The sequence below is a fragment of the Rousettus aegyptiacus genome, unplaced genomic scaffold (assembly GCF_014176215.1).
Source record: "Rousettus aegyptiacus isolate mRouAeg1 unplaced genomic scaffold, mRouAeg1.p scaffold_m13_p_9, whole genome shotgun sequence".
NCBI lineage: Eukaryota > Metazoa > Chordata > Mammalia > Chiroptera > Pteropodidae > Rousettus > Rousettus aegyptiacus.
The window spans coordinates 1,594,050-1,608,942 of NW_023416312.1; the positions used below are offsets into that span (position 1 = coordinate 1,594,050).

General features: G+C 39.8%; 1 pseudogene; it reads right to left on the reverse strand.

Moving 5' to 3' along the window:
• Window positions 1-1,674: 1,674 nt before the first annotated feature.
• Window positions 1,675-1,793, reverse strand: LOC118608388 (annotated as a pseudogene).
• Between the last annotated feature and the right edge of the window lie 13,100 nt (window positions 1,794-14,893).

Sequence of the window (14,893 nt, forward strand, 5' to 3'; positions counted from 1 at the left end):
AATAAAGTACCTCGAGGGACTAAATTTTTTTTAAAAGGCCACAGAACAGGAAGAAGGGTAGCAGACTAGGAGAGACTGGGAGGGGCGGGGTATGATTCATGTTTCTGGAGGTTAGGACTTGAATCTGATTTGTTGTTCACAAGATGCATAATTAGACATTTCAGAAATTAGATTAGAAATGAGACATTTTAAACAGTTCTATTTGTTTAGACATCATAGGTTCAGGATTCACAGGGGCGATAGTGAATAATAGAGAAAATTCTCAATTCTTTTTAATGGCCACATAACGTTCCATGACAGAAATATACCAGGATTTAGTTAGCAATCCCCTATTGATGAGTAACTGGGGTGTTTCTGTGTTTTATTAAAACAAACAATGTCGCAATAATCATCATATATTTTAGCAATTGTGCAATTACGTCTATTCAGACGACTCCTCCAAATTATGGTTTGAAATAGTAAACAGCTTATTCGAGAGTAAGTTATGGATTTTTTTTTTTGGCCACTGTTTAAGTTTAATTTTAGTACTTATTTTTAGAAAAAATATTTTGATACTCTAAAATGTTTTGAAGCAGAGAATACAAACATACAGTAATTGTACGGTAAGTTTAATGCGCACATAATGAGGACAGGCATTTATTTTAATTACCCCAAATGTGGCATCTGCCCCTTCCGCCTTCATTTGTCAATTAGTTACATCGCTGTTGATGGTGTTTTTGAACAGAGCATAATTGAGTCTCATCAGCATCACCAAAAAGAATCAAAATGAGAATTACTCTCTCCAGTTATTTTTCTTGTCATTTCTTATCTGTCATAAATGGAGTATATTTAAATATTTAGATCACGAATTTTGATTCGGATAGACTGTCTTATGTATCAATGATATATTTTAAGAGGTGATGGAATACAGAAAACTGTCCCCTTTTTACCAAGCCTTGTCGCGATCTGAGATATTCAAAGAGAATGAATTTCCAGACCACAATAATTGAAGTTTACTTTTTCAAGGGCTCAAACACACGTTTCATATCTCAGTTTCTGTGGGTCAGGAGTCCAGGCCTGGATTTGCTGGGTTCTCCACTCGGGCGTTCTCCAGGCTGGAGGTCACCTTAGAATTCTGCCTTACCAAGCCTCTCTTTTCAAACAGACCATATTATACTTCATTTAATAATTTTTGAAAATGCGGGAATAATAGTATGAATATCCACTCATACTTTGCTATCATACAGATATTAGAATTGTGCTTGAGCACAATTCCATATTAACTTTCGAGATATGGTGACAATCAATTCTTCTGCCTCTGTTTCTTTATCTTTGATTTAGAGTTGGTTTCCTGAGGCCTGAGTTTACTAGACTGTTTATCACTAGATAAAATAAGGAATTCTTGTTTCGGGGCTGGTAAGAAAGGGCTTTTAAAATGTAGAATGTCTGTCTGCTTCTTCCTGTCATTCACAGTAGGAATTAAAGAAATATTGTCCTAAAACAGGAGGATTATATTTCATGATTCAATCATCAAATAAAATGACTTCAAGTTCATTGATGAGTAAGTAGGAGAATAAATGCTAATAAATAAAAATCGTACAACGTGTTATACCATTTTTCAAGCACTGAAAATAGTATATAAACAATTTTTATATTTATTTATTTAATTTTAATTAATTTATTTATTCTTTTAAATACCTGCAGCACCTGGTCTTCCTAGATGGTCTCCCATCCAGGTACTAACCAGACCCAACCCTGCTTAGCTTCCGAGATCAGATGGGATCGGGCACGTTCAAGGTGGCGTGGCTGTAGACATAAATAATTTTTCTACAGCATAGTACACAGGCTTGCTTATTTGTATTAGTGATATGCAAACACATTTTCTCTAGACATGGGTGTGTCTACTGTGTGTCTATTGTCTTGACATTTCTGGCAAGTGGGCCACACATTCACTTTGAAAAATGTTTATACCCTTTGATCAAATTATTCAACAAATCCAAAGGTGATGAAATGTCTAATTATCATAAATAAATACAATTATTACACATTATAATATTTTAAAGTCATAAGAAGATGCATTTGTTTTTTTATTATTTTAAAATTATTTTTGTTATGGGGACATTGGTTAATGAAATCCAGTAAGTTTCAGGTGTACAACTCAACAGTTAAAGCATATATATATATATATATATATATATATATATATATACACACACACACACACACGCGCGCGCGCGCGCGTATATATTGCATTGTGTGTTCACTGCTCATAGTTAAATTTCCTTCTGTCACCACATATTTGACCCCTTTTACCCCGTCTACCTCCTCCCTCTTCCCTTTCCCCCTTCCCTCCCCCCTGGTCACCAATAGTCTGTATAAGAAGATGAATTTAGAGGATAGTTCATGACAAAATAGAATGTCCATTTCATTAAGTTAGTGATTTTTCAACCTCCAATTTTGCACACACTCCCCCCATACAAGGAAACATTTGACAATGTCTGGAAACATTTTCAGTTGTCATAAGTGGGGGACAGGGGTGCCGCTGGCACCTGGTGGGTAGAGGTCAGGGACGCTGCTAAACATCCTAAATGCACAGGACAGACTCTACACAACAAAGGGCCACCCAGCCCAATAGCCAATAGCGCTCAACAGTAGTGCTGGGAGGAGAAACTTTGCACTAAGTAGTCTACAAACTTGTAGCAGATTCGAGTCCATTACGGTCCTAATTATATATTTTCGTAGCTATTTCTATAATATATCTTAAAAGTTTTTTTTTTTTCTATTACAGTGGACATTTATTATTTTGTATTAGTTTCAGGCGTACAGCATAGTGGTGAGACATGATTTATGAAGTGATCCTCTCAATTAGTGCCCACCTGGCACCGTACATAGTTATTAGGACATTCCCTATGCCGGACTCTGTGTCCTCGTGACGATTTTGGAGTTACCAATTTGCACTTCTTAATCCCTGCACGTTTTCCACCCAGCCACCCCCACCTCCCTCCCCTCTGTTCTCTTTCTGTGAATCTGTTTCCATTTTGTTTGTTCATTTATCTTAAGAATGAAGTCCAACGTAGACTCCCGATAGACATCTTTATTTAAATTAAGGTTTCCCATCATTCCTACATTTAGTTTTTTAAAGAATAGATATTAAAATGTATCAAATGCTCTTTATTGAAAAGATAATATGCTCTTCTGCTTTTAACAGTAACGTAGTGAAATCCGTTCACACAGTTCTTAATATCGATTGCGTGGTTATTGGGTAACCAAGTCTACGGAATGAAATTTGCTAACATTTTCCTTCACGACTTTGCATATGCGGCGCTGAGACAGATCCGTAGTACTCCTTATTTAGCGCTGTTCCTTCTTGGAGATGCTTGGCTTAGTGAAGAAGAAAACTTCTTATCTTTGCTATATTCTGGGCTACTTTAAACAATAGAATTATATGATCTCTGCATGTTTGTTAGAACTTTTCTATAAAACCATCTATGCCTTCGTGGGGGTTGATTTTGACTACTTTTTTTTTTTTTTGCATTCTTTTGTGGTTATTAGGCAATCCCATTAACCTATCTTTCCTTGGCTTAATTTTAAAGTTTGTATTTTCATGGAAAACTCTTTAGCTCATACAGATTTTTAAATTTATCAGTACCACATATAGTGAAAAACTAAATGGGTTTACTTTCATTTTAATAAAGACAACTGAACCTCCCCCCCTCCAACCCCGACTACCTATGATGCTTTTGTTTATGGTTATGATGACTGTTTATATTATAGTGCTATTTTAGTAAGCACAAGCTACTGAGTCTCATATTTTTAAGGGACTGTTTGAAGATGTGGCCCTATGATGAGCTTTCCTGCTACTTTATACCTATTTGGCAGACCATCCCTTATTCCAGGCATTGTTTGGTTTTGATGCTTTATGTGCATAATGCCATTTAATTCTCGAAACTGCCCTTTTAAATAAATAATACTGACATCGTGGAACGATTAAACGCATACTGAAGAGGGTATTGTTTTTGTTCAATACTCCCCAACAAGTCTGTGGCAGACTTCGGCTTTTAACCAAATATTGTGGCAGCAGGGGAAAATTCATGAGATAAGGGAGGAAAAATCTGTTTCTCTACTTATTTTAGGTTTTCCAGCTGGGGCCCTGTAAATGAGACTGGTCAGACACATTAACAAGACAAAAACAAACAAGGTCATTACCATGGGCATTCTGCAGCACACCGGGGAGCTCTGGAGATGAGTGACCCAAAGGCGAAGGCGTGGTTGGAATTCCTGTATAAATACAAACAAAGCAAAAGGAGTTTTAGGTTTCTGGACGGAGAGGCAAATTGAGAGAGGTTGATCAGGACAAGAATGGTGAACAAGGGTTGTTTAATAAGGCTCGTTATGCAGATTTAAGTCAGAGCCCCCTGGGTGGACAGTTGTTGGCCAGTCCTGCTCTTCCTAGTTAGGGAGAGGGAGACAGCTGTACAAATGGAAATTTCCTTTACAAAAGGAAAATTCGTGCCCTGATTTTAGAAAGCTTTGGTTTGTTCTTGATAGCCTTTACTTCAAAATAATTCCTATATCAAAGAAGCATATTTGGGGATGGCCTTAACCAGTACCCCCTCACTGCTATGTCCCTGGCACAAATCAAATTATGATGAAACTTTTTAGGGATCTAGATAAACCAGAATATTCCCAGAATATGCCCCGCACGGGGATTTGAAGCCTGACAGACACGTGGCCGAGAACTGTGTCTGCTCTGTGAACTGCTGGTCAGGTGTCTTTTTTGAGAGTCGATATTTTAAGTCTATCACTGAAAATATTTGAATGTGTAGGTTTGGAATTGTCGATCAGAGTGAGGGGCAGAAGAATGAAAACAGGGAGACTGAGGTTAATCGACACAGGAACAAGAAACCCATCGTGTACTTTATTAGGTGATTTCTCTCTTCAATACTTTTCCTTCCACCTCCTAAATTCTTGTAGGTGGGCTAATAATCAAATTAACAGATTAACAGGAAAACAATCCAAATTTTAATACTCATGGCATGGGGAATTTATAAACTTGAAAATTTCAAAGACAGTGAGGCAACATTCGGTATCTAAAACATTTCTGGACAAAGGAGAAGGGAGGTGGTGGTGGGGTGTTAAATTTCAGAATGAGAACGGGCTATTTGCAAGTAGTTGAAAATAGGCGGGACGTACTCGGATGGCAAATTCTTGCTGGGCAGCTCAGAAGCAATGGGACACAGCAGGTATCTATCTAACTAATGGTGCCTGCTCCATGTCCTCTTATTTACCATATTCAAATTAGGCTGGGGCAGCATTCTAAGATTTTCTTGCCGAAGCAGGTTTCTGTGTCTGAATCTCTTCATCAGGAAAGGGGAGAGGGAGGGCCAAATGCTCTTTCTGAGGCTTGTTTGTTAATAAACAGCTTAAAATCAGTATCCCCATAGGCAGTTCCAGGATGGCAAAATACCGGTTCCCTTCAAAATAATAATTAGTTGTACCCTAAAAAGTTTGAAAAAACGTTCATTTCTGTGGGTTAATGCGATTGTTAATCACTGAAATTTTTGTCTGCTTTGACAAAAATGAGCTAATTTGTGGAGAGAGTTATATGGTCTGAACCCTTGAAGTTAGTAATAAGGTACACAGAATTCATGTTGCTTTTATTTATTTATTTACTTTTTTTGAATTCACGTGGCTTTTAAATGTCTGTGCATAATTAATAATCTCCATTTACTAAATGAAGAGGAGGCAGTTAACATGAAAATAGAGTTATTAGGCTTCTGTAGTATGTAAAAGGATATAAAGACTCCTATTCACAAATACTATCGAATTTTAAATTATTCTGAATTGGCAAATTGAGTGGGTGTTGTGACTTTAAGAAGCCAATGAATACTCGAAGGAAATAAATCATTAAACCTTTAAACAGATTTCTTTATCGGCTCCAAGTACTCTGATTTATCCCTTTCAAACAGAGTTGACCCTGGCCAGGATCATGTACTGAGCCATTGTGAGAAGCAGGTAGCTGGTACTGCACAGGACTCATAGTGGCAAAAGGCAAGTAGAGTGTGTGTTTAGCCATGGTTGAATAGTGACTAGTTACAAGTTCATATCATCAGGAGAACCTAGACTTAAGCAAGTGCCTATTTCAGAACCTAGGACAGTTCCATTTAAAAGGCAAAGGCAGGCGGCTAGCCGGCTAGCCAGATGAATCAGGCCTGAATGCCTGATGGCTGTATTCTTACTTCTTCCCTCTCCAATTTCATTCCAGCCCTTGAGACTGCATACTGAAACTGAGTATCTCTGTAACCGAATGAAAGCTCATAGCGCTCGCCACACAGCAGCCAGTAAGTCAAGTGACTATATCCAGAAAGCCACTAGGGTCCTAAAGAACCATCTTGAGAAAATACAGAAATGCAGGCTTCTTTTATTTCAGTGGAAGGAGGAAACAAGAAGGGTTTGAGGTCAGGTGATGGATGACTGCAGACCTCTGTATGCCAGCAAGCATCCAAGGGAGATTGTGAAACTTACTGGCTTTGGTCAACACACTTCCGGTTATTGTGGTCCCAGCCACAAGGTTCGTATAAATCCGTTGAGTAACAATCATCATTTTTGCATATACCTTCCTTATCTCCCGGCGGAGGTATTTTCAAGCTGGGGGGTTGTTTCAGTAATTCCTAGGCTACAGGTTAGACCCCTTTAATGATTAGCATACATGTGTGCTAACCCACATGTTCTGAGAACTGGGCAGGCTCCGGGAAGATGGAGTCAGAAAGACTTTTATTTTATTCTATTATATTTCTTGTGCTCTGTGCGCCTGTTGCTTCTACAACCCGCCTACTGTGGCTGTTCTCATTCCTGCTTTTGGCTTTGTGGTTCAAGCCTGCATTTGATGATTTTTTTTAAAACAATATTTCCTCAGTACTAATATTACAGCAGGAAATGGGGACAGAGACGCAACTTATGGTTTGCCATTGGATATGGATAATTTGAGGGATGGCTCTCTTTGTATCAAAATAATGTTTCGTAATTAAATTTGTACCTTAGGACTATGTGGGAGATCATTCATTTTCAGTCTATGTAAACCTCATTTATGCTGTATTTCTAGACTTACCCATTGTTACGGTTCAGAGATCAGCCATAATTGTTCAAACATATAAATCTTTTTTCCTCTCCTGGGGGTGATATTATATCACAGTCATTGGATGAATCTATGAGATATTTCATGCGTTTAAGAAACTTAAATCTCTCATTTGGGGCCCAAGATTAACTTGGCAGATAAGAATATCTTACAGTGAATTAGGTTTCAGCATGTTTTCATTTTTGTTTCTTCCTTTTGCTATTTTTATTAACTTAAGTAAATTAAATTTCCTTTCAGAGGATGTCATCCACCCCAGATCCTTCTTTTAGGATGTCTGCTCAAGTCATCTTCTGACCCTGAAATTTACACTCTGTAGTTTCAGGATCTTTATCCATGTGTAGGAGCAAAACATGAGGCCGAGATACCAGATTCGAAGGGGTGTTACCTAGGAAACAAATCAAATTCTAAGACTGTGTTTTCTATAATCAGCCACGATTAGAGATGAACCCTTGAAATTTAACTTCCCAGGAATGTGTCTTTTTGTGAGCCCGAAATGCAGAGAAACAATTGAAAGGATCAAGTAAGCAAATGTATTTGATGAGATATTCAGCATTTTTCTGCTTTTTGCCCTTTAAACAACTTGAGTTCTGTTTGACCTTTAACAAATATAACTACTTTGGGCTTATTCATGGGGAAAGAGAAATTTAATTATGGAATATTTAGGTTTTTGAATATTTGGGCCACTTGAAGAGCAATAAAAGGTATGGAATTGACATATTATAGACCACTTAAGTTCCTAAAATATTGTTTTAAATTCTGAATGTATTTTACAAGAACAGTATAAAATAAGCATTTTTGGGGGAGAAAAACACTACCGTATAAAACCTAAATTCTAGTTCCTATAGTTTAGAACCCCCAAATACCTTCAAAACGGAGAAAAACGGAACAAATGTAGCAGCAGCCCCAAGATTTTAAAGAAACAGTGAACTGTATGGCAAGTTTCTAGCAGTGAATTTATTTCAAACCAGAGTATGGCCCCCCCACCCTTGATAGCCCCAGAAATGCCCACTGCCAGTCAGGGCTGCCCGTGGTCACCCCTTCTGGTCTTGATCACTCAAAGCCAATCATCAAGGGGAGTTTTTTTTTTGATAAATAATTTGTATATTCTCAAGTTACCCTGCAATTTTGGCATGCCTAGATTACTGATCCGATGGCTCAAAATAGTACATCTCTTCCTCTCATTCTCAGAGTGAATGATTATATTCTAGGCAGTATAAGGCCCTCACCCCAAAGATATCTACATCCTAATCCTGAGTGTGTTACGTCATGTGCCAAGGGGAGACTGCAGGTATGATTAAGTTAAAGATCTTGAGATGGGAAGATTAGCCTGGATTTGATATGGGAAATGTAAAGAAATCTAAGATGACTACCGAGTCCCGGAGGAATTTTAACAACCTCCTCTCCCTGGAACACTACCTTCCCTGTGCGTGTGAAATAAAAGACTGTCAAGTATGTGGAAGTAATCAACGTATAAATCTACCTGCCTGCCTTTGTTCGGGGCTCAGACTCCGGAGAGTGATTCCTCTGAGACCGCCGCCGTTAGATAAACCTCGTTTGATTCTTGGTTCGCTGAGTGCCGCTTGGTTCTTCCAGGTTCACAGGCCAAAATCCGCAACAGATTATCTAAAAAGGCCCAAAGTCATCACAAGGTTCTTTCCAAGAGAGAGGCAGGAGAGTCAGAGTCAAAGAAGGAAATGTGATGACAGAAACCGGGGAGGAGAGGGAGAAAGAGAGAGAGAGAGAGAGAGAGAGAGAGAGAGAGAGAGAGAGATGGAGTTGAAGATGCTACTCTGCCTGCTTTGTAGATGGAGGAAGGGTCCATGAGCCAAGGAATGCCAGCACCCTCCAGAACCTGGGAAAGACAGGGAAACAAAATTTCTCTTAGAGCTTCCAGAAGAAACACAATGCTGCTAACCTTTGATTTGAGCCTTAAAAGTGATGGATTGAGTGTTCACATTCTTTCTGAACAATCAATAGGGGCATATATTTTAACAAAGGATTATTATGCCACTTTTTAGTGATAGGTGTTTTAAAATATGTGGTTTTGATGCAAAAAAAAAAAAAGAGAAAAGTGGAAATTTCTGGAAACTTTCATGGTTAAGAGAGGACAAGAGGACAGAACTTTTTTTTTTTAAACTGGGTTTTCACAGCAAATCCACATATAAAGACAACTCTCTATCTGGTTTAAGTCATTTTGTTAGAACGTTAAGCCATAGTTCAAGGCTTCAATTCAGTATAGTTCTGCCGGCTTTAAACAGATAAATAATTGTCCTGCAGCTGTGGACTGTACCTCTAATGACTGTGCCAGCACCATTATATCATATAAAAAATGGCTCTTTGGGCCCCAAAATATGTAGTTTATATGTTGTGGAACTGATATCGTCAGTGTAATGAAACAGTCTTTTCAGAGACGAGAACTAAATTATGTAAAGTACAAGCCTTAATGCTTCTCAGACCTTGGTGTCGCAAAGCATTTCATTTCCTCACAGTGCTAAGGCTGTCTCGGTCACTGTCACCTTTCAGGGGAGTGTGTGCTCAGGATTTATTTTGGAGAGTCATTTTTTTGTCTTAGAAAATCACTCTGTGGTATTTTGGAGACACTGGCAAAATTATCTACGCATTGCAGGGGACAGTGATAAGAAGGTTGAGTTACCTGCCCAGAGCCCATAAATACTGCTGATAGGATGGATGGGTCTCTGGGGATTGATTAGACCTAGTGAAGATTTTCCTTTGGAGGCAGGAGATAAGCTTCACTTTTCCTTTCCTTCTCTGTCCCTCCCACCTGGCCCTTCTCCCTCTCTCCTTCCTTCCTCTATGTATCTCTTCCCTTTTCTCTCCTTCCTCCTTCCCTGCCTCCCCTTCTCCCTTCTTCCCTCCCCCTTATAAAAACCCTGAACCTCGGCATATATTTCAGATCAGTGGGAAAGGTCTTATTAAGTTGCATAAATCAAAGCATCTGGTAGAAGAGCTAATATCTTCATGAAACAACTCTTTAGAAAGCTATTTTGCAGACATTTTCCTTTCAAACGTTCTACCATCCTGTGAGAGAGCTATTTACACTTATTAGTATTCGGTTTCATTCATTTGGCCTTGGAGAGGCCGAGATGCTCACTCATTTTTGCACACGCAGCAAGAGGCAGTGCTGATAAGGAAATCCAGGTTGGGCGGCTCCCAGATCCTCTTTGCCCTAATGCTGCTTTATTTCCACTCCCATTAAGGAAGGCAGCCGGGCACAAACTGGGAGGCTGATAGAGCCTTGCGATACACCCACGGCTGCCTCTTTCCCTTTTTCCTTTTTTCAGTTTTTTCTTACAGGATGGTGAAAATGCTTCCAATGCTCCACCTCCAATCTTACCAGCAAAAGGAAGGCCTGGCCCCGTCAGCTGGCCACAGAGCCAGCAATGAGTACCGTACAAGGACTCGAGTTTCCATGACACTCTCTGGCCTGAGCAAACCTCAAACCCCTCCACGTTAAGATAGATGGTTTAAGTTTCCCACCCCATCTGACACCATTGTCGTCAGTATTTAATCACGCTTCTTGGCAATATCCTTCTCGAATTCTAGCCGGAACGGCACATTTCTATTTCTTTTCATGATTTCTGCCATTGGAAACAAAGCTGTGTTTTCTTTCAACAATTTTTGATTAACAAAGGGGCGATTGGGAGGTGTTTCACTCGTGAAATAGTAGATTGTTCTGGAATTCTTTTCCATTTCCATCTCTGTCACCCATATCCTGTCGTGTTTCGGTAATTAGTGTACAGTCAAAGGGCACAGCTTCGCAGACTACTAATCCATCACGCTCACCAGCCTGCCTGTCCTGGCATCCAGCAGTTCAGCTGATGCTGGGCCACGCCTCCCGCCCACTTCCCCGCCCCAAGTATGTAAATCAAAGGGCACTTCCCAAAGAGCTTGTGGACCATAGAAATAATAGCAGTTGGACCATTTTGTAATTCTGCTGTAATATTTTAAGTTACCGAACTATTTCATACATTTCAAAGATAGATACTGCAGTAAACATTTTTATACTGATCGCATCGTTTCTTCTTTATTTGCTGCTGCTGTTTCTTTGTCATGCAATGGACACAGGTGAAGGTCTTCATCTCATTTCCTTCTCTGGAAGTGACTGACATCCTGAGGCTGTGGATTTTCCTATCCGTATTTTTATACTTTTATTCTCCATCTCTATGTATATATCCATACACTGTATATTATATCATTTAGGGCATTTTTTTCAGAATGTACATGTGTTTTTTTTTACTGCATCCTTTTGCAACATGTTTTTTTATCTTTCAACAACGAGTATTTGAGCTTTATCCAAGTTGATACATGTAGGTCTATTTAAAAAATGCTATTAGTGCTCATTGTATAACCATGCCAAGATTTATTTATGAAGTTACTTCCATTTTTTTTAATATTTGATTCTCAATTTCCCAAATAATGAGATGGTTTCCTAGCATCCTCCAAAGAAGATAAATGTTTCTTTTAAGTATAATTATGTATTCATGGGTTTAAATATATTTGATGAGTTTCAATCAGTTGTAGCTATTATTTTCAGTGACACTCGATTAGCTCATTGTTGGTCAACAGGAGCCTCTAATTGGCACCCAATTCCTTTTGACATGATGCCGGCGGAGTCTTTAATACCTTCTTTACTTTCTGTTATGACAACGTTTCCAGAATCATTTTGTACTTTCCAGTTTCAGACTTGCTGTCTTCCATTTCCCCAAAGAGTCCTGGTTTCTTTTAGTGCAATCTGGCGTGTAAAGACCACAGTGTAGGGACTGCAGGTTATACAGTCACTTCTTAATGGACAGTCATATTGCTTCCAGTTTCTTCTTCATACAGACAACACTCCAGCGAACACTACTGCACATCCTCCTTACACACATGGATGAGAGTTTCTCTAGGGCCAGGGCCTGCAATTTTTTTTACTATAAATGACCAGATACTAAATATTTTCAGCTTTGCAGGCCAGATGGCCTGTGTCGCAACTATTAAACTCTACTGCGGTAGCGTGAAAGCCATAGGCGGTACTAAACACGCAGGCATGGCTCTGTGCCAATGAAATGGTACATGATGTGAATTTCACATCATTTTCACATGTCATTTATTATTTTGATTTTTTTTCCCTTGACCATTTATAAATGTTAAGAAATACTTCAAGCCTGTGGGCCATACAAAAATAGACATTTGGCCTGGTTCGGCTCAAAATATGATTTGCTGGCCTTTTCCTTAGGGGATATACCTGGAAGAGGCGTGGCTGTACCAGGTGGTATGTGCATCTCTGTCTGTACCAGGTAGGTCCAGGTTACTGTCCAAAATAGGAGTTTTAATTTATCTTCATATTCCTACCCACATTTCTCAATAGCTTCAGCCTACACTTGGTTTATCAGACGTTTATGTATTGCCAATCCGATGTGTGTGAAATGGTGTCTCATTGTTGTTTGAATAGGCATTTTCCATAAACTGGCATTCGCATCCTTTCATTCATTCATTCCGGATTGGTAGATAATATTTTATATGTTCTTTAGCTGCTTGGGTTCTTTCCCTTTTCTGTTAATTTGCCTGTTTCCTTTCCAAGTTTTCTATTCGGATGCTTGTCTTTTTTTCTTACTAATGCTGTAGGATTCTTTAGATATTCTGGATCTTAATCTTTTGACAGATATAGCACTACATTGCGAATAGATTTGTGGCGTGCCTTTGTTGTACTAGAATAGTTAAAAAATTCATCAATATTTTATCGATATGTTGTGCTTTTTCTAAAATACATTTCCAGATTAATTTACTTGCTCTAAAAACATTGATATCTGTCTAAAAGACCACCAGCACTGTGACAGCTCCCGCCCCATGAGCGAGAAGGAGCGGACACTTCCGCCGGGTGAACCCATCCTCCTAATTGTCACCCGTGTCTTCCCTCCAGTCCCCATCTCCTGGAATTGCCCCTTCCTCTCATTCTTCTTTGTCCCTTCTCTTGTGCATCCTAGTAAATCCTGCTCCCAGGTCCCCACTTACATACAAATCCCTGATACCTGCTTAGAGATTTTTCCAGATAAAGAGATCAACGTCTTAATCTAAAGGGATAACCGACTGATGTAAAATTTCAGGCATCAGTCAGTAAAAAATTAGACGTTTCATGACTCCCTGAAACCAAGCCAGTTAGACTTCAGTAGACCTGCATTACCATTGTAAGATAAATGAAGTTATTCCTTCAACGCAGCATATTACTGATTCAACATATGGTTCTTATAGTAATGGAACTTGAGATAATAAGAATGTGTAAGTGTTCCAAAATGTATTACATATTTTGCTAGCTTTTCTCCAGTGACAGGAGATTGAAACTACATTTGCTCTGCATGGGACGCGCACCACGTCGAGTGACATAATTAAGATAATCTCTTTTATCCTATAATTCTTATAATAGTGTTCAGAGATATTCTTTTCCAAATGCTTTAAATTATGGTCTTTCAAAAGAGAAGTGCAGTGTTTGTAAAGGCAAGAAGGATCTTGCAGCCTCTGTGGGAAGAGGGTTGTAACCAGTGATAAAGAAGCCGAAGAATAATAAGCTTGCAACAGCATGAAGGCAATTTACTTGGCCAGGTCATGTCAGAAAGCGGGGAGTGTGTGCATCTGACGTCTATGCGGGCTGTGATTCGAATCCACCCTCGGGCCCAGTGACAGAATGGCCGCAACCTGCAGGCGTCCATGCCTTTGCCTGGCCATAGGATGAATCAGCTGATACCTACTTTGCTGTTTCATCTTTTAGGTCAGAGCTTCTTATTTTTATATGCCTGTGTTATTTGAGCATGTGAAAGGTGGCTAGAGATCAAAACGTAGGGAACTCTGGAGAGGAGGAATTGGGGGCGAACCGTACCGCGAATGCTATTCAAGTCTGGGAGGGCCTGGGCTGCTATTGAATAACTCAGAGGCTGCTATCTGGACGTTTCTAAAAAGAGAACGGGAATGGTGATGGCGAGATATGGAAAGAAATCGGAGGTGCCTCTCAGAGAATTCTGGAATTAATTTTCTTCCTGTCTACAAGAAAGGAACAATGATGCAACTTAGGGCCACAGAGTGGAGAGAAGAAAGAATAGAAATCGGGGTGGGGGGGTTCTCCCTTCTCTTGGGTCAAAGACGTGTCATTCTGGACACCACCAGGCAACCTCAGGTTATGAATGCACCAAGACTCTCCAGCCCGAGGCGTAGGAGGAAAGGCGAGCATCACAGTCAGCCCCGTCCCCTGTGCCGAGGGCTCTGAACCAAGACACAGATACTCACAGTAAAGACTGCACGAGACCCAGGAGGAAGGAGATGACTCCTTGCGGTGGACGCTGTAAGGCCGAGAGATGGAAGTGAAAGATTTTAGCTTTCTCTAGATTTAGTGTCTCTATTGGCTTCGTGGTGGAGGTGCTGGTGCTCATGATGCTGTTGATGGCACTGGTGAGCGTAAGGGACGACTCCCATCGAAACCTTCCGGCTACACAGAAAATGTCCTGGCAGTGCCGAGAGCTGAATCACGTAATGGCTGTGCCTGGAAAGATGTGACCTATATTAGTGGCGTAGCGATTTCATAAAATGGACGGTCGACGCTAGTGTTATTATTACATGTGATTTTGAAATGGAGACTTGACACTCTCCCCAAAATTAGGCTTCCCATTCAGTTGGCCAAACTCGCTATTGTTAAGAAACTGGGAGAGGAAGTCAGAGTACCTGCTCTCCGTGACCTCATGGTCTAGAAGAGTAGGCATGGGAACGCAAAATGACAATTTGGCGGGACAGGTG